This window comes from Schistocerca cancellata, chromosome 5 (genome assembly GCF_023864275.1).
Source record: "Schistocerca cancellata isolate TAMUIC-IGC-003103 chromosome 5, iqSchCanc2.1, whole genome shotgun sequence".
Lineage (NCBI taxonomy): Eukaryota > Metazoa > Arthropoda > Insecta > Orthoptera > Acrididae > Schistocerca > Schistocerca cancellata.
Window position 1 is genome coordinate 735,937,863 of NC_064630.1, and position 21,086 is coordinate 735,958,948.

Here is a 21,086-nt window from a genome sequence, read left to right on the forward strand (position 1 = left end):
TATCCAGATGAGCGTCCATCAACAGCCGTAATTACTATACAGGAATGGTAGTATATCTTATATATTTATTTGCTTATTTATTTATTTAACGATGCCGGTGTGGCCGAAAGTTTCTAGGCGCTTCAGTTTGGAACCGCGCTACCGCTACGGTCGCTGGTTCGAATCCTGCCTCGGGCATGGATATCCTTAGGTTAGTTAGGTTTAAATAGTTCTAAGTTCTAGGGGACTCATGACCTCATATGTTAAGTCCCATAGTGCTCAGAGCCATTTGAGCCATTTATTTATCCTGATGTGATTAGGGCCATCAGCCCCTCTCTTACATCGGAGCAGGGTTCCACACATGCAGCACCTCTTTTTACTTCTCAGTTGCTTTAGAAAAAAATGACAATTTTAATATGACAAACAGTTTTAAAATGATTTGAGTGTCTATAGTGACAATACGAATATGGATACTGACTATGAACAAATAAAAATACTGGAAGTACTTGTACTTGTACTGGTGCTGGTGCTGCCACTGATAGTGATGATGTTGTTGATGATGATGATGATGATGATATGACTACAATAATAATACTCATAGTGGCAGACATACACGTTTATGGCCAATGAAAATATAGAGAGTTCAGTAATGCTGCAGACGAGTAGATTTCTTCCAACGTCAGAGAAGATATCGTGTTTTGTGTCAAAGGAAACACACAAAAACTAATTTATGCTTTCAAGTTATATACGAAGGGACTTTGTAAGGGGTGCTACATCAGACGTAAGACTTCTAGCTTATAGTGTAGGTAACTGTGTTACGTATCCATCTAGTGCAACGTGTGTTGTTATGGATCAAAATTCTGTATCCATACTTAGTGCATCAGTCTGGTGCAACTTCAAGGGGGCTGCCAAGGTGCGTGCTTTGATCTGAAGAAGCAGTCTGTACTACAAGGAGCACACATTCACACATCAGGAGAGCACTGAAAATACAGAAACTTATTGCGGTGGACAATTTGTTAGTGTAACACTTCGAAGTTAACTTATGTTTTGAACGTTTATTAACATTTAAGTTCACCACCTTCGGCTAATTAAAAGTAATAAATTTGGGTGGACAAACTGGTGAAACATAATGAAGCATAACTGTTTTTGTTTCCACAAAGTGATCCGACTAGATTTATGGTAGTTATTCTTTGCCAATTTATCTTTCTTAATAACTTACTCTAATGCATATATCAGGAAGAAAAAGAAAGTAGTAATATGCTCAATGTATTAATAATTATTTCAGAATTGGCTTCTCAGCTGTTCGTTATTACTTTGAGGCAAACAGAGTATTTTTGCAGGTAAGAGTCTGCTCAGGTGTACCCGCCAGGGTAGCCGAGAGCGCTAATGCGCTGCTTCCTGGACTCCGGTAGGAGCGCCGGCCCCGGATCGAATCCGCCCGGCGGATTAACGACGAGGGCCGGTATGCCGGTCAGCCGGGATGTGGTTTTTCGGCGGTTTTCCACATCCCGCTAGGTGAATACCGGGCTGGTCCCCACGTTCCACCTCAGTTACACGACTCACAGACATTTGAAAACGTTCGCACTATTTCTTGACTTACACTAGACGCAGACAGCAGGGGTGCACTACTTCCATCCTGGGGGATTCGGGGTGGCGGCAGGAAGGGCATCTGGCCACCCTCTGCCACTAACATCGCCACGTCCGTAATAATAAGGCCGACCCTGCGTTCCTGTGGAATAAAGGCCTACAGGAAAAGAAAGAAAGAGAGTCTGTTCAGGTGTGTTGGTGAATTTCCTCACCAGGCATAGCGTGGCTGGTGAGTTGGCGTGACTATCACGCTACATATATGGCGCAGCATTCTATTCGGGCGCTGGGTGTTGCTTGCTTATGACTGCAGCCCGGCAGGAAAGGCCCAGGCGTCTTTCGGTAACGACTCTTACTTGTGCTCGTGGCTAAAGTACTCTGAGGCCATCCAGCAAGCGTGGAACCGCCTCACACCAGACGTAGCTGAAAAGTCTCTCGCCGTATCGGAATAACTGGGCCCCCTCAATACCCACACGATCTGCAAAACTCATCCCGGGCATTTCCTTGCTTTTGATTAGCCACGTTGGGCTCACTGTTCCGCTAATCCAATTGTTTATTAGTACCTTTTATTGTTCATGAAAAATTCCCATTGTTTCAAGGCTTAAAAATACACACTTGCAAAAACTATTCCTTTTACAAGTACAAAGTTGTGTTCATTATGGGCCCAGCATCGGTAAACACTTAAAAATAACCACCAGGTCGGAATTGCTATGGCGAATATTGTAATAAATTTGCAATCAATGGCGAATATGAAGTTAAAAACGTCCAACAAGTGTTAGAGACGAACACTTGACAAGATAAAAATTTAGCTTGCATGTTTAGAACCAGTAATGTATCGCTGCAGGAAGATTCCCTGTAACGATATTTTCCAACCGATGAAAAAAGTAATTTTAATTTTACGTTACGGTCCGTTACAGCATCGTAAGACATGACGTTTCCAACTTGACAAAGGACCTGTGTTCAGGAAGGTGGTAGTTGGAATGTTGTATCTGAAAAGTTTTTATGAGCTGAAATGGAGCAACTGGTACATTTGTCAACATCTCTCGCTGGTGAATTATAGAAGAACGGTGAAATGATACGCTTGTCCGCCTACAGGCTACGGGAATCCTGTATCTGCAGAGAGACAATCTGCTCCGGAATTGCGTCATAAAGGTTTGAGAAACATACCACAGACGTGGGAATACCTGTATTGCTGCCCAGGTAATCAGACCTGAGTGCTATTAAGCACATCTAGCACATCTCAAAAGAGATGTGCCTTATTAGAACCTAGCTCACAACAATTTCCGTGCCCCGTACTTGGCGGTTGATCTATCAGTGATCATGAAGACTCCACTTTGCTTTCGGTGGCTCATTAGTACGTATCATAACATTGCGGCTGGCATCACAGCAAAACAGAGTGCGTCACTCCACAAAGTTGGTATATCTAATTCACTTGATCTTGAGTTTGTTCCTCCTCTGGGATTCGTCACGTCCTCATCGATATTTCTACGCCGGTTTCAACCTCTACAGAATCAGGTAGCAATTCAAACTTTCTAGTCGAAAAACAGATGTTACTCATCGCATCCAAGTGTTAACAAGATACGCTGACATCACTGAGCAATAAGTTGAAGCGGGCTTCTACGTTACAAAAAAAATCGTTGTCATTCAGCTCGTCCGAAATGAAGTACGTGAGTCCATTGCGGAATGAGACGTTAATGGTTTGTGGACAAACTGGAGGAGTCGAAATGACACAGTTTGACAAAACCATATCCCGGAAACCGTCCGAAGCACATACTAACGCATTTTGCTTTTGACGAAAGAGAGTAACATTCGTTTTCATGTTTTCACATTTCCACACCGTTTGGCGTATCTTCATTAAGTTACTATAACATTGACTCTTCTAATCACTCTAGAGAGCGTGACTGCAAGGACGTTGAGATCCTTGCAGCTTTCTCGTAGGTTAGAATATTCCGTCATTTATCGCAGATACTTTCAGTCCGTAAACACTCCCTCTCGCGACATTTCGGCTGGAAACCTACAGGCACGTTTTAGGTGAGTGGGTGATTGAGTTCCAAGGGCTCAAGCGTGGCTGTTTGCACCCTGACATATCGCAAAACATACGGTGCAGCGAGGTGTGCATTCCACAGATAGCGTTACCGACAGGACGGAGTTTTATATCAGTTTTTCTTGACTACAATCTGCAGTCCGTCCTGATGTTGCCAGCGTCAGACATTACCCGGCCCCATGTGCTAAATACTAATGAGGCTCGTAGTTTGTGACAGATGGTTGTAACTGGACGCCCCCGAGTATAACGTTACTAAAATATCTGCTGCTATCTCTTTATCATTGATTGGCAGCGGAGCTGAAGGTGGCTGACGACTGACTGCTCTTCCGTTGACCACGTCTCTTGAACACGAATTGAAGATCGCCTCCCTTGAAGTGACAAGAGAAGTCATGGTGACAAGTTGACCTGGTAAACGATTTCTTTTGTTTCACAGTCAGATCGGAAGATACTCCTGCTCAGTGTATCAAAAAATTACGAAACCATTGTTTCAGCAACATCATCATACCAACACTTCGGGTGACGTTACTCCCACTGGATTATTGCCAGGTATATTCGAACATTGATGTTATTAAGAATTATTCCCTACATACTTAGATTGGCATCTTGGACAGGATGAGAAAGCGTGACGATATGGTTACTAAGTTGATATCCATTCCTGTTTTAGACTAGGGACAGCTATATTGATCTTCGCTTATAAACCTTCAATTTAATAAAACTAATCCTTAGATATTAAGAAAGAACAACTATTTTCATATTTTCAGCAGTATAATTCTGTTGGATTTACACACAACGCTAGGCTAGAGAATTACTTAGCCCTGATAAAACTAGAGAGGGGAGATCAGGAGCCATAGTATAATGATTTACGAGGTGCATTCAAGTTCTAAGGCCTCCAATTTTTTTTCTCCGGACTGGAAAGAGATAGAAACATGCCCATTGTTTTAAAATGAGGCCGCATTCATCGTCAATACGTCCCAGAGATGGCAGCACCGTACGGCAGATGGAATTTTACCGCCAGCGGCGACATGAGAACTGTTTTAAATACTTAAAATGGCGACGTTTTCCTTACTTCAACAGCGTGCAATCATTCGTTTTCTGAATTTGCGTGGTGTGAAACCAATTGAAATTCATCGACAGTTGAAGGAGACATGTGGTGATGGAGTTATGGATGTGTCGAAAGTGCGTTCGTGGGTGCGACAGTTTAATGAAGGCAGAACATCGTGTGACAACAAACCGAAACAACCTCGGGCTTGCACAAGCCGGTCTGACGACATGATCGAGAAAGTGGAGAGAATTGTTTTGCGGGATCGCCGAATGACTGTTGAACAGATCGCCTCCAGAGTTGGCATTTCTGTGGGTTCTGTGCACACAATCCTGCATGACGACCTGAAAATGCGAAAAGTGTCATCCAGATGGGTGCCACGAATGCTGACGGACAACAACACGGCTGCCTGTGTGGCATGTTGTCAAGCAATGTTGACGCGCAACGACAGCTTGGATGGGACTTTCTTTTCGTCGGTTGTGACAATGGATGAGACGTGGATGCCATTTTTCAATCCGGAAACAAAGCGCCAGTCAGCTCAAAGGAAGCACACAGATTCACCGCCACCAAAAAAATTTCGGGTAACCGCCAGTGCTGAAAAAACGATGGTGTCCATATTCTGGGACAGCGAGGGCGTAATCCTTACCCATTGCGTTCAAAAGGGCACTACGGTAACAGGTGCATCCTACGAAAATGTTTTGAAGAACAAATTCCTTCCTGTACTGCAACAAAAACGTCCGGGAAGGGCTGCGCGTGTGCTGTTTCACCAAGACAACGCACCCGCACATCGAGCTAACGTTACGCAACAGTTTCTTCGTGATAACAACTTTGAAGTGATTCCTCATGCTCCCTACTCACCTGACCTGGCTCCTAATGACTTTTGGCTTTTTCCAACAATGAAAGACACTCTCTGTGGCCGCACATTCACCAGCCGTGCTGCTATTGCCTCAGCGATTTTCCAGTGGTCAAAACAGACTCCTAAAGAAGCCTTTGCCGCTGCCGTGGAATCATGTGTACGTCTGCAGGGCGATTACGTCGAGAAGTAAAGCCAGTTTCATCGATTTCGGGTGAGCAGTTAATTAGAAAAAAAAAAATCGGAGGCCTTAGAACTTGAATGCAGCTTGTAGTACAAGGTCTACATGGGTATTACAAATGTTAAACTGTGGCCTGAGACTGATGGTACCCAAATGTACCGATATAGCCAAAAATAAGTGTCTGTTCTTAGCTTTTAAACAATGTATTTAAATTTTAGTCATTGTAATTCATTTAGTGTCCTGGTTTGAGTTTTACGATTCTCTCAGGAAAGATCTGTGAAATGAGGAAACATGAAACCATGTATCAGGCTGCTTTATAAATGGCAAGGGCTCCAATTTCAACATCGTATGAGAAAAAGTTCTGTGTCGAGAGTCGAGGGCATAGGTTTATCTTATAGTCACACTTGGGCTTGTAGAGAACACTTTGCTAGGAGCCTGTTCAGAAACCACTGACGAGAAGGCGGTCATACGCAGCGACAACACAGGAGTACGAAATGAGACCACAGAACGGACGGACAGTCCTCTACTCTGGAATGGGCTGATAAACGCTCACCGACATCGTGATTGGTAAAATGGAATGTTTCCGGAGTACACCAGCATCAGCCTTCCTACACTGTGGAGCAAGGCTGCTAAAACTCTCAGTCTGGTCATCTAGAATAAGATTTTCCGTGGTTTCCTCAAATTAATTCCGTTCAAAAGGATACGAGATGATATCCTTCCCCGAACCACTCTTCAGATGTTTTTCTAATAACCTCCACCGAGCGAGGTCGCGCAGTGGTTAACGTACAGGACTCACATTCGTGTGGACGTCGGTTCAATCCTGGTCCGGCCATCCTGCTTTTAGGTTTTCCGTGATTTCCCTAAATATCTTCAGGCAAATGCCAATAGTTCCTCCTGTTGTCATAGGTAGCTTCATATATGTTTCTTTCCTAGCATAAGCAACCAGTGCGGTTATTTTTAAGCTTCATTTCCTATTTAGCTCGTTACTTGTTCTATCCATTCAATTTTTTGATATACGTTGATCCACGGTTGGGAATATAAGGGCTATTTAGCCACGACCCATGTATAAACTTTCTCGTATTCGTATGCGCATGCGCATTCAAGTAACTTTCCCTGTATTGCGCATGTGCGTAGGTAGCGGGTCGGGCGTGTAAGTGAGCGGAGCGACCGTTTGTAGTTGCAGTTTATGGCGGGTCATGGCCCATCGAACATAGGCCGATGTGAGGTGGAGGTTACACCATTAAGTTAAGTAACGGTTTAGACTTTGTACATAGGCACTGTTTGTGTTTTCCTTTTTTTCGTCTATAAATGTATAGCCATGGTGATGACAAAGGTCTTTTTAGACACTTGTGGGTTTTATTGTTCTGAAGAAGGTATAGTTATCTACCCGAAACCTAGGTTAACACTAGGTGCATTTTTCGCAATCGAGGCGGGTTTCTGGTTTTTTAATATATTAACCAACGATTGCTGACGCGCTGCGATGCTGAAGGTTCTTATCTCTGGAAGACCCTCAATTGCAAAAATGCGGGAAAGCGCTTGGATGGTCTGGGCGGACGTCGTGGAGATCTTGCGGGAGACATAAGGGAACCCACTACCAGTGCGACCAGGATAAGCCAGGAAAATCCAAGGAAGGGACCCGTGAAATCGAGGTGTAACCGGGACCACGGAGAAGGAGCATCCAGCCACGGGACGAGGCGGCGCAGTGGCGCTGCTTGTTGCTGCTGGCATGACGGACAGGAAGCCACCATGCACGTGATGTCGGCGTCCATCCCCCGCCAGTAGATATGTTGGTGCGCCAGCTGCTTGGTCAAGACGACACCCCAGTGTCCCACATGAAGAAGTTCTAAGGCACGTTGGTGGAGAGTGGAAGGCAGGACCACCCTCCAACGACCAGCATCTCCAGAGGTGAGGAGGACGCCATCTCGGGCAGTGAGGTCCTGGCGGCGGTGCCAATAAGCGTGGACCTCCGGAGACTGCAGGTGATGGCTGTCTGTCGGCCACCCCTGTAGGATGTGGTGCAGCGAAGTCCGGAGGGTAGGGCCCTCGGCCGTGCGATGGGCCACCAGCTTGGCATCCAATGACAATGTAGCGATGGCGTCGGCTTCAGCAGCCCCCAGGTGGAAACAAGCCACGGGGTCGGCGTCGAAAACGGGGTCGGCCCCCACCGGTAGGCAAGACAGAAGGTCAATATTGGCATGCAGTGCCGTGGCCTGAAACCGGATGTCGTAGGAACAACCCACGAGGAACGGAACCAGCGCTGGAGCCGGCGAGCAGACCGGGTGGGAATGGCGGACGAGACCAATGGTTTGTGGTTGGTGTACAAGGTGAACCGACGACCATATATGAAATCGTGGAACTTCTTGAAGCCAAATATGATCGCCAACGCTTCCTTCTCGATCTGGCTGTAGTTCCGCTGAGCCGGCGAGAGCATCTTTGAGACGAAAGCCACCGGACACTCCACCCCGTCGATGGTGTGAGACAGCACTGCCTCAATGCCGTAGTCAGACACGTCAGCAGCCAATGTGAGAGGCAATGCGGGATCATACGGAACCAGGCAAGCCGGCGTCAGGAGGGCCGCCTTCAGACGGCGAAACGCCCTATCACAAGCCGGAGACCAGTCCCAGACAACGTTCTTCCGATGGTGGAGAGTTTCCGCAAGGCTGCGGCGTGCGGAATAAAACGGCGGTAGTAGTTAAGTTGGCCCAAAACGGACTTGAGCTGGGAGACGCCCCACTGAGGCGGCAGCTGCTGGATGGCCTCGATATATTGTGGTGAGGGGCGAATGCCAGAGGCGCTGAGGACGTGGCCGAGGTATGTCACCTGAGGCACAAGAAAAAGACACTTCTCCTTGTTGCAACGTAAGCCAGCAGCCTGGAGGACGCGGAAGAGGTGGCGGCGATTCCGGGCCAAGTCCGGAACAGAGGTGCCTGTGTCTAAGATGTCATCCAGGTAGTTCGCCATACCCGGAACGTCCTTCGTCACGGACTCCAGATAGCGCTGAACAATGGCGGGAGCGCTAGCGACACCAAAAGGAAGGCGGTTACAGTGGAAAAGCCCAAAAGGAGTGGAGATGACCAAAACAGCTTTGGACGGCTCATCCAAAGGTAACTGGAGGTACACATCCCTCAAGTCAATTTTGGCAAACACCTTGCCGCCAGCCAATTTCGACAAAATGTCCTCAACAGACTGAGCACAGTGGCCTAAAAATCCCCACAAACGCGCAAGGACCCATTGGGTTTCTCAAGAATGACGATGGGTGTAGCCCAACGGCTATTGGAAACGGGGCTGAGGATGCCCTCGTCTTCCATGCGTTGAAGCTCCTGCCGCAACTTGTCATGGAGGGCGAAAGGAACCGAGCAAGCCTTATGGAATTTCGGGACAGCCGAGGGAAGGAGTTCAATGTGGGTATCAAACCCTGAAACCCCCAGAGAGGGGGTGGAGAAAACATCAGGGAATTCCTGCAACAGTTGTTGTAGGTGGTCACCCGCCGAAAGAGACTGGACCGCTGGCTCCGAATCATGGATCTCCAAGCCCAATAAACGGAAAAGATCCATGCCCAATAGGTTCGTGGCCGTGGGCGCGGAGAGGACCAGTAGCTGAGCTTGAACATCATGTGAGCAGTACTGGATCCGAGCAGAGAACCACGTTTGGTTGCTGATACTCTAGGTGCCGTGATGTCTGGTGGAGAAGGCCACAGCATAAGGTACTGTCTTTATTTATTTACTTTATTTATTTTTGAGAGTGCTATCTCCCCTCCCACACTTGTGAACTGGGGCGAAAAGAGGTTGGAGTGGAAGGTACTGTCTTTATTTTTGGCTGGAAATGTGTTCAGCTGACGAGGTGTTGGTGTCAGACAGAGAGGAGTTTAATAAGAGTGTAGGTGTACAGCCTCCAACATGAGGAATGGAAGGAGGTGATAAAGGACGAGTGTAGGGGAAATACTTTCCAGCAAATAATGTTGATGCAGAGGGATGGACTGAAGATACATTTCACAACTCATAGAGGGTATGTCTATGCTGGAGCTATTCGTATTTTTTAAAATGGCCAAATCAGGCTGCAGTGCAGAATTCGATTTTGTCTCGTTTCACAAACCCACACTGAATGAACGAAAGGTGCTCGCCTTGGTGTATAGGGATCTTGACGCTTGAAAAGGCTTTTGTACCCCTTTCTGATCGCGTGTGTGTATATATTCACCTTGCTGTGTGCCCCAGTCCACAATTATCAGGAAACTGTCCCACAGCTGCTGTTGCAAGAATTGCCTCCTACTGATTTACAAATGTAGAGCTGTAGGAAAGTTGTACATAGATACATGGTATGACGAAGTAAGACAGTAGTAGGAAGAGTTGCCTTCTACCAAACTACAAGGGTATATCTGCTGAGGAAGTTGCACACAGATACATGGTAAGAAGTGATAGGAGAGCAAACTATCACTCAATTGTAGCAAAAGTTGCCACCTACCGATACACAAGTGTATAGCTGCTGAGGAACTTGTACACAGACACATGAAAAGAAGAGATAGGACAGCATACTATCAATGAAGTGTGGGAAGGCCGATGCATGCTACCACAACTGATGAAAAATGCGTCACTGATTTAATTAGAGATCGAAATAGTCGTATAAAAATGCCACATGTAAACAATGGATCATAATACAATACATTCACTGGGAATTGAAAAAAATTACTGTAATAACACAACTACCACAAAAAATGATCCCAAAAAATCTCGCCAGGACAGAAGAGAGGCAACTGTTTGTGTGTTCACCTTGATGTGTGCATACAGACTAAGCAGATGACAACCAATCTTACCTCCCTTCCTAACTACTCTCCTCGCATCCACTCCTATCCCACTCTGTAGGTAGGGATTCCTGTTTTTTAGACGTCTGGAACATGTTGCAGACGGTACACAGAGAGATGCACCTCCTGGTGGTGACATACTTTTTCCAGTCTCCAGAAAAAAGTCATAGATGGACGAAAGACACAAACGTACAATAATAGTGAAATACCTGACTATCCATGACGGATGAAGAAGTGAATGGTCAACAGTGGCTCGCTTTCTAGCGTCCTGCATATGCAGAATGTAAATGAGATACACACAGACCTTCTACTAGTCATCTCACTGTACGCCGATCCACCCACTCTCCCCTGGCAGGTGGAGAGCAGTGTCGGCATTTGCTAATCTGCACCACTGCATGCGGTTATAACTTGTCATTACTCGCATTTATTCTGCTTCTTCGAGTAAATGGAAAGGCTATCTGGTAGGGGTTCCAGATGCTCCACTACACCAAATAAAATGCTTTGTTGACAGTGCTCTAGGTACATCCATGAGTGGTTGAATCGTGCTCCTGAAAGAACATACATACACAATGTTGTGTCGGCAGATTAGCCAACACAACGCACACTAATTGAGAGAGGAGGCCGAACTGCACGCGTCAACTCACGCAGGCTGGCGTTAGGTCTGAAACAGGATACGTAATGAATGCTATAAAGAAAAGTACGTAGCTGCTGGAATACTTAACTTTAATCCATCATTTGTATACAGCGTTCTTGATGATACAAGTGAGACTCTCTCTAGAAATGGTTAATGGCACCTTTCTAGGTCATGGACTTAGCTGAAGGCTATTCTAACTATCTCTCGGCAAATGAGAGAAAGGCTTCGTCAGTGTAGTCGCTAGCAAAGTCGTCAGTACAACTGGGGCGAGTGCTAGTAAGTCTCTCATGACCTGCTGTGTGGTGGCGCTCGGTCTGCGATCACTGACAGTGGCGACACGCGGGTCCGACATGTACTAATGGACCGCGGCCGATTTAAAGCTACCACCTAGCAAGTGTGGTGTCTGGCGGTGACACCACACACAACCTTTGAGCTATGTTAGTGTTGAAAGAGAGGCATTCCTACTATACAGACAGTGGAGGAATAGACGGTGGAGGAATTTTACATAGGTTATATGCTCCTCGTGCAGCAACACATAGCATGTCTGTCTAAATATTGTCATTCATAACAGCTCAACTGGTTAATGTCAAGTCATTTATTTAAAAAAAAGGGTGACTGAATAAACACTAACACTCATTTGCTGCATGAAGTTTTACAATCATGTATTCTCCAGGTGTGGTTTTTATGCTTGCCACACGGAATATTGTACTGACAGAAATCACCTCACATCATGTAAAAGGTGTAGTCTTACACTTTTAAACTGAATACTGTGACAGTGCAAATGGTGGATGTAGTACTAAAATCAAACAAATGTCCAGCTAAATAAGTAAGAACTCACTCAGCACATGTGATCTTACGCTTAGTACAATGAATATTGAACCAAGAACATTTAATATTGCTTTGAATGTGCTGTAAAATAAGCACTTATCGCCATCCAACAATCCACGTTTCACACATTACAGTGAGTAGAATACTTCACCAATAATGTAAAGCCAGTAGGACAAAATAATAACATGATAAAAAATATTCAGCGACAATTCTAGGATGTACTGATGTGTTTTTCTTGTGAGTGGTACCAGTCTGTCTTAGATGGAGAGAGATGTAATTGTCTTGTAAGTGAGCACTATTAAAAAACACACAATAGCAGTGACTGTGTCACACTATGAGTGCATCCCTGCCTTGCCTCTACAGGAAGACTTAACAATGTAATAACATCACACAACTATTGAAAAATAAAGCTCCACCGGAACAGTTCAAAAATGGCTCTGAGCACTAGAACTTAGAACTAGTTAAACCTAACTAACCTAAGGACATCACACACATCCGTGCCCGAGGCAGGATTCGAACCTGCGACCGTAGTGGTCTCGCGGATCCAGACTGCAGCGCCTAGAACCGGAACGGTGCTTGTGTCTTCACCTTGATATGTGAACACAGACTAAGAAGTTTAAAACAGTTTTACCATTTCTCCTACCGCTCCTCTTCCTACCTCTTCCCCATCAAAGGAATGGATACTGGTTTTCCAGGTCTGTTCTAACTTTTTGCTGGTGGCACACAAAGAGGTTCATCCACTGCAGGTGCTCTGCTTTGGTCGGTCTTGTGTTCACATATATTGTTTCCGGTCTGTAGCTGGATCCTGCCGTTGGGATACTGATTCCCCAGGCCTGTTCTAATCTCTCGCTGATGTTGTACAAAGAGAACCAACCATCTGCTGGAGATCCTCTGCTTTGACCAGTGTTGTGTAGACAGTGATATGCTGTTTCAGGTCTGCGGAAGTGAAAAGTATTTCTAGGAAATGCCTACCCTTGGAACAACAGCGAAATACTTGACTATTCATTATGAATGGGGCAAAGACACCTACCGAAAATATCAACAACCAATGATATGCCATGGCCCATGGCTACGTATCATGGTGGGAAGAGGCAGCACTTGCCAGAAGGACATTGTGACCAGGTAGATACAGTGACCACTGGCATTGAAACCACTGCATTCAATACAATGGCACCAGCCACCACCTCTCCCCCCACCCTCAACTGTACCTGCTCTGATAGTTGCTTCCGGTAGTCCCCTACCCTCTGAGCATTCAAAATTAGTGTCATGGAAGTGTTGTCAATAAACTGTCATGAATGTGGGTATTAAGTACATTTCAGATAAATAAATATCAATACAGAGCAGCAGCTTTGACACTATCTATTCGCATGTAAAAAAAAAAAGGAAAAAGCCATTATTACACTTGATAGCAAGCTATAGTTTGCATTACCCGCCACTGCCTGCTCGTTACTTCATAACATTCAACTGAGTAAATCAACAAACTCGGTCTATTATACTGTTGTCAATGATGGAAGAGCAGGTTGTCAAGGTCACATCTCTATAAAAATACATCTGAGATATATATTAACCTATCACACATCCCTTGTACGTGCCTACCACGTATAAAGTCGATGGCACATCCAAAACGAATCGAAAACTTCCACTATTTTGCTGTGAAAACTACTGATCTCTGCAGAATTTTATGGTTATTTCAGAACATCCATCTGAGTAAAAGTGAGAACTTCAATCTCCATCAACATTTAATCTGCTCCACCTTCTACGTTATAAGCTGTTTTGGGGCAAAAATTTTTAGTGGAACAGTTGTGTCTAACATGGAATTTCCTCTTATAAGGGTCTAGCTAAAATGAAACATTTGTAATAATAGAGCAAGCCCTCATGAACAGATACAACTGATTTATTTCAGTTTGATGTACAAATTGGCATGGTTGAGAGAGACCCTCCCATTTAAAATTAGTGTGTGTGGAAGTCTTGTTAATAAATTGTCATGCACATGGGCATTACATGAATATCACATGAATATCCAAACAGTGTATGACTACAGTTTTGTACACTGCCATACAGTCTCTTTTCATACATCAAATTTGAGATCTATGTCAGGTGACCCACTGGCTCCCACAGAAGGCTAGACATCATATGGTGTAGAGCGTGCTGCTCTGACAACACACACAAGGTGGTGAAAATAAGAAGGAGGCAGTGTTTCTTATCGACGGAAATGTGGAAGACATCACAACATATGGCAACTGGAAGAGTTTGCAACGTTGTGGAGCATATCCAAACTGCTGACTGAAAGTGATGACCTCCAGATTTAATCTAATGTTCCACAGTGATGGTGTAGTAGATGTCTCAGCATTCTGTTTCCAAAAAAGCCAAGAGCATTGATTCCTCATGTTGCACCCAGATATTTGATTACTGTTTTCGTCTCCTAGGCGTTGATCAGCCTGACCTCCAGATCTTTGAACAACATGTCTTTAATTTTTATTGATTGCAATGCATAACCAAATGTGCGATGTGGTGTATTCTGCAGGACTTAAACCCACAGGGCACAGATAGTTTGCACCATCAGTTGTCAGTGGCACTTGTAGGAGAACTGAACGTTTTTCATACACCCAGGCTGGGATGTAAGTACCCTCATTTTTGTCATATTTTCCTCAGCTTTACGTATTTTCTATTAATTTTCGAAATTTTATCGTTTTTTTATAATTTAAATGCTATTTACCAAATTAATCGATTCCAAAACCACTACTCTCGACGACTTATCATGTCAACAAAATGGGTCATAGCATCCATCCTCTGATGCCAGTGACATTGGAGCATGATTCTCTATTTCTGTATACTGCTAAACCACCCCTCTATACTAACGTGTGTTTCACACTGAAATGATGCAAGGAGCAATATCCCTCTTGCAAACTGCTAAATGTTGAAAAACTATGGATGTGGGTGATCCTAAAGACTTGTATGTACGAGAAAGTCAGACCTTCTCCTAAGTGTGCTTGTGCTTGAAAACCTGTAGCGTTGACTTCAGTGGCTTTCTTGGAACTTAAATGTCTTTCAGGATGACTGGAAACACTAACTGCGTTAGTGTCCTGACCCCAAAATCTTTGGACATAGTCAACATTACTAGAACACTCTGCATCTTTCAGGGTGCATTCATTTCTATGGCTTACAATGCGTAACCACATGTGGGGGAGCTTTTGGTATGACAGCAATCATGGATGGTCTGATGTAGGTAGTACTGCTTATCTCCGGAGGGATGTAGCAGTTACGTCTTGACACCACGTCTCTAAATGCACCTCCCTCCACTATTAAGATGTATTAATGTATCATCAGTCCACTTGCTCCCCAGAACACGCAACTGTATTGATTTCGCCAGTACTCCAACACATGCCCAGTTTCCACTGCTGTTTACTGTAAATAGTAATAGTCTCCCCATCGTAACCAGATTTCTCCATACACGATGTTCAAAGCCATGTGTCCATGTGTAAACCCTGCTTGCATATCTGCAATTGCTTACATCTACATGGATACTCTGCAATCACATTTCAGTGCTGGCAGAGGGTTTGTCGAAGCACCTTCACAATTCTCTATTACTCCAATCTCGTATAGTGCGCAGAAAGAATGCACATCTATATCTTTCTGTTAGAGCTCTGATTTCCCTTGTTTTATTATAGCAATCATTTCTCCCTATGTAGGTCGGCGTCAGCAGAGTATTTTCGCATTCAGAAGAGAAAGCTGGCGATTGGAATTTCGTGAGAAGATTCCTCTGCAACGAGGAACGCCTTTACAGAATGAGATTTTCACTCTGTAGCGAAGTGTGCGCTGATATGAAACTTCCTGGCAGATTAAAACTGTGTGCCAGACCGAGACTCGAACTCGGGACCTTTGCCTTTCGCGGGTAAGTGCTCTACCAACTGAGCTACCCAAGCACGACTCACGACCCGTCCTCACAGCTTCAATTCTGCCAGTACCTCGTCTCCTACTTTCCAAACTTCACAGAAGCTCTTCTGCGAACCTTGCAGAAGTAGCAGTCCTGGAAGAAAGGATATTGCGGAGACATGGCTTAGACATGGCTTGCCTGCGTAAGGCCCTATTCCAGGGATTGCCACTTCCAAGAAATACATTTGATTTCTGCATACCTGCAACAGTGTATCATTGTCAATGCAACACCGACCAAAGCAGAGCATTTCCAGCAGATGGTTTTCTTCATGTACCGCCAGCCTGGGCCTGGGAAAGCAGTATCCTTGTCTATGAGAGGGTCGAGCTGCAGACCAGAAACAGTATATCATTGTCAACACAAGACCAACCCAAGCAGAGCACCTGCTGTGGATGGACCTCTTTGTGTACCATCAGCAAAAGGTTAGTACAGATCTGGAAAACCAGTGTCTGTACCTATGGTGGGAGGAGAGGGAGGGAGGAGGGGAGGTAGGAGGAATGGTAAGACTGGTTCTAAGCTGCTTAGTCTTTGTCCACAGACTAAGGTGAATAGGAATGTACTAGTTTGGTGGAAGCTTTTTTTCGATAGTTATGTGAAGTTGATACAGTGTTTCGTCTTCCTGTAGAAGCAAGGCAGGAATGCACTTGTAGTGTGACACAGTAGTTGCTACTGTGTTTTTTTAATAGTTGCTCACTTACAATTACATCTCTCTCCATCCAAGACATAATTGTACCACTCAGAAGAAAACCACATCAGTACATCCTAGAATGGTCGCTGAGTATTTGTCGTCATGTTGTTGTTTGGTCCTATCAGTATTATGTTGTTTTCTAAGTTTTCTACTCATCACGATGTGTGAAACTTGGTAGCTGAATATATGTTTATGGACTGTTGGATGGTGTTAAGTGAATATTTTGTGGTATACTCGACGAAAGTTTCAACTATTCGGTTCAGTATGCGTTGTAGCAAGCGTACGTTCATACCACGAGATTGAGTATATAATTGTTTAGCTGAAGATTTGTTTGACTTTAGTACTATATCCACTACTTTCACTGTTGCTGTCACGGTATTAGCTTTAAAAGTGTAAGACCGCATGCTTTACATGATGTGAGGTGAGGTCTGTGGGTGCAATATTCATTGTAGCAAGCATAAGAGCTACCCAAGGAGAATACATGAATTTAACACTTCATGTTGCAGATGAGTGTTGGCGTTTATTCAGTAATTCTTTTTAAGAAAATCAGCTGATATTACCAATGTTGAGCTGTTAAGAATGCTTTAGACAGGCAAGCAGAGTGTTTCTCCACGAGGAGGAAGTGACCTGTGTAAAATTCCTGCACCAGCTGTACAGCAGGAATGCTTCCATTTCAACACCAACATCACTCAATAGTTGTGTGTGGGCGAGCAGAATATCTCATCCTTCCACAGTATACAAGAAAACACACACACACAAACTTTCAGGAAACATTCCTCACGCACAAATAAAGAAAATATGTTATGTGGACATGTGTCGGGAAACGCTTACTTTCCATGTTAGAGCTCATTGTATTACTTCTCTTCAAATCACATTAATCATGGAATGGAAACACACAGCAACAGAACGTACCAGCGTGACTTCAAACACTTTGTTACAGGAAATGTTCAAAATGTCCTCCGTTAGCGAGGATACATGCATCCACCCTCCGTCGCATGGAATCCATGATGCGCTGATGCAGCCCTGGAGAATGGCGTATTGTATCACAGCCGTCCACAATACGAGCACGAAGAGTCTCTACATTTGGTACCGGGGTTGCTTAGACAAGAGCTTTCAAACGCCCCCATAAATGAAAGTCAAGAGGGTTGAGGTCAGGAGAGCGTGGAGGCCATGGAATTGGTCCGCCTCTACCGATCCATCGGTCACCGAATCTGTTGTTGAGAAGCGTACGAACACTTCGACTGAAATGTGCAGGAGCTCCATCGTGCATAAACCACATGTGTCGTACTTGTAAAGGCACATGTTCTAGCAGCACAGGTAGAGTATCCCGTATGAAATCATGATAACGTGCTCCATTGAGCGTAGGTGGAAGAACATGGGGCCCAATCAAGACATCACCAACAATGCCTGCCCAAACGTTCACAGAAAATCTGTGTTGATGACGTGATTGCACAATTGCGTGCGGATTCTCGTCAGCCCACACATGTTGATTGTGAAAATTTACAATTTGATCACGCTGGAATGAAGCCTCGTCCGTAAAGAGAACATTTGCACTGAAATGAGGATTGACACATTGTTGGAAGAACCATCCGCAGAAGTGTACCCGTGGAGGCCAATCAGCTGTTGATAGTGCCTGCACACGCTGTACATGGTACGGAAAAAACTGGTTCTCCCGTAGCACTCTCCATACAGTGACGTGGTCAACGTTACCTTGTACAGCAGCAACTTTCCTGACGCTGACATTAGGGTTATCGTCAACTGCACGACGAATTGCGTCGTCCATTGCAGGTGTCCTCGTCGTTCTAGATCTTCCCCAGTCGCGAGTCATAGGCTGGAATGTTCCGTGCTCTCTAAGACGCCGATCAATTGCTTCGAACGTCTTCCTGTCGGGACACCTTCGTTCTGGAAATCTGTCTCGATACAAACGTACCGCGCCACGGCTATTGCCCCGTGCTAATCCATACATCAAATGGGCATCTGCCAACTCCGCATTTGTAAACATTGCACTGACTGCAAAACCACGTTCGTGATGAACACTAACCTGTTGATGCTACGTACTGATGTGCTTGATGCTAGTACTGTAGAGCAATGAGTCGCATGTCAGCACAAGCACCGAAGTCAACATTACCTTCCATCAATTGGGCCAACTGGCGGTGAATCGAAACTAAAATGAGCTCTAACATGGAAATTAAGCGTTTCCGGACACATGTCCACATATCTTTTCTTTATTTGTGTGTGAGGAATGTTTCTTGAAAGTTTGGCTGTACCTTTTAGTAATACCATATATATATATATATATATATATATATATATATATATATATATATATATATATATATATATATATGTATGTATATATATATAGACTGCTGTTCACCTGTACCACACCGCCTTCGGACAGTTTACATGAAGAAGGCAGTAGAATATACGCGAGTGATGGTGGGTTATAACTCACGTGCAGTAATAGGGGTTAGTGAGTGCAGACACTGGTTTCCATTTTGATCCAGCAGCCATTATGAATTAAGAGAAAGGATTTGCAGACATTGGCTGCCTAGTAAGCAGGAGGCCTATGTCTGGATCCCAGTCTGGCACAAATTTTCAACTTTTCCCATTGATTTCAGTCAGTGCCCATTCATATCCAATGTCTGCAGTTCCTTTGTGTCTTAAGTCATAAAGGCCACTGGATCAAAATTGAGTCACCCATGTATAAATATAGATGAGGCAAAACAACCAATGATCTCTTAAGTGCAGATGCAAAAAAATGGTTCATATGGCTCCGAGCACTATGGGACTTAACTTCTGAGGTCATCAGTCCCCTAGAACTTAGAACTACTTAAACCTAATTAACCTAAGGACGTCACACACATCAATGCCCAAGGCAAGATTCAAGCCTGCGACCGTAGCGGTCGCGCGGTTCCAGAGTGAAGCGTCTAGAACCGCTCGGCCACTCCGGCCGGCAGTGCAGATGCACACCAGGTTCGAACTCTTAGCGGAATCAGCGCAATACCGCGAGCAGTGTGGATATGGGCAAGGAGCACTACATTACTAGTGTGTGGACGAGAGGTGTGCTAGGGTAGTCCACGCATTTGAAGTGACCACTGTATCCAGATGGCTTAGTGGTCAGAGCGTGTCCCTAGTAAGAAGGAGATCCGGGTTTAGATGCCGGTCCGGCACGAATATTCAGCTTTCCCCATTGATTTCAGTCAATGCCTGCTAGCAGGTAATATCTGTAATTCCTTCGTGTCGACATTCCGTGAGGTGAGCAGAATATCTCATCCTTCCACGGTTTAGGTGAAGTAGTACAATCACTGTGAGTGATGACGGGTTATAACCGCATGCAGAGGCGGAGGCTAGCGATTGCAGACACTGAACTTCACCTGTTGTGGGCGGAGCCAGTCGATCGGCACATAGTGGGATGACTAGGACGAAGATCCGTATTGGAATACGTCCGACCGCGGACGCTTTCGCCAACACGCCGCGAGCGGCCGAGCTGGACACCCTGGGGTGAGCCCCCGGGTGCAGTCATTCTGCAAGGGCACAGCGGGAAGCCTTCGCCTGGCTCAAGGAGGGAGACGTTGCGAAGGGTCTGTCTGACAACGAGAAACGTGCTGAGAGCTGACGGACACATGCAGCCACTAAGTCGGAACGCCAAAAATGTACGCACAAAAGCTCGTGGAAATGGCGCAGGGAGGCGTGTGAAACAAGCCACCATTCTTAAGAAGATGTTTTCCTCGACAGTGAGGACATTTCTTGTTAATGACGGACGCAGCAGAGTTTTTGACGGAGTCCAAACACGAGTCTTTCCAGGGCTCAAACAGATAAATCAATAATTCAAGAACAGTCTCAATCGCATTTATTATTGTTAAAATACCGCCAACCGGTTTCAACCCGAAGTAGGGGTCATCTTCTGGGCGTTTACACCATTGGTCGACTGCTGGTGGTTTCACTCCTGTCTACATAACGGCTGGAAACTATCATATGCCAGACGAAGTGGCCGTGCGGTTATAGGCGCTGCAGTCTGGAACCGCAAGACCGCTACGGTCGCAGGTTCGAATCCTGCCTCGGGCGTGGATGTTTGTGATGTCCTTAGGTTAGTTAGGTTTAACTAGTTCTAAGTTCTAGGGGACTGATGACCTCAGCAGTTGAGTCCCATAGTGCTCAGAGCCATTTGAACCATTTTTTTGAAACTATCATAACATGTAGACAGGAGTGACACCACCAGCAGTCGACCAATGGTGTCAACGCCCAGAAGATGACCCCTACTTCGGGTTGAAACCGGTTGGCGGTATAATAATAATAATAAATGCGGTTAAGACTGTTCTTGAATTATTGATTAATCATACTAATCGCTGCTTCTCTCCACAACCATGTTGTCCAAAAAACTCAAGCAAATAGAGCGGTTATAAAGAAGTGTTGTGCAGCTGCTCTCCCAACAGCCTCGGAATGCAGGAAAACATCTTAAGAATGTGAAATCGTGAGAAAGATATCAATTCACGAGCCACACGCCAGCCCACGGCAGATAGAAAGCGT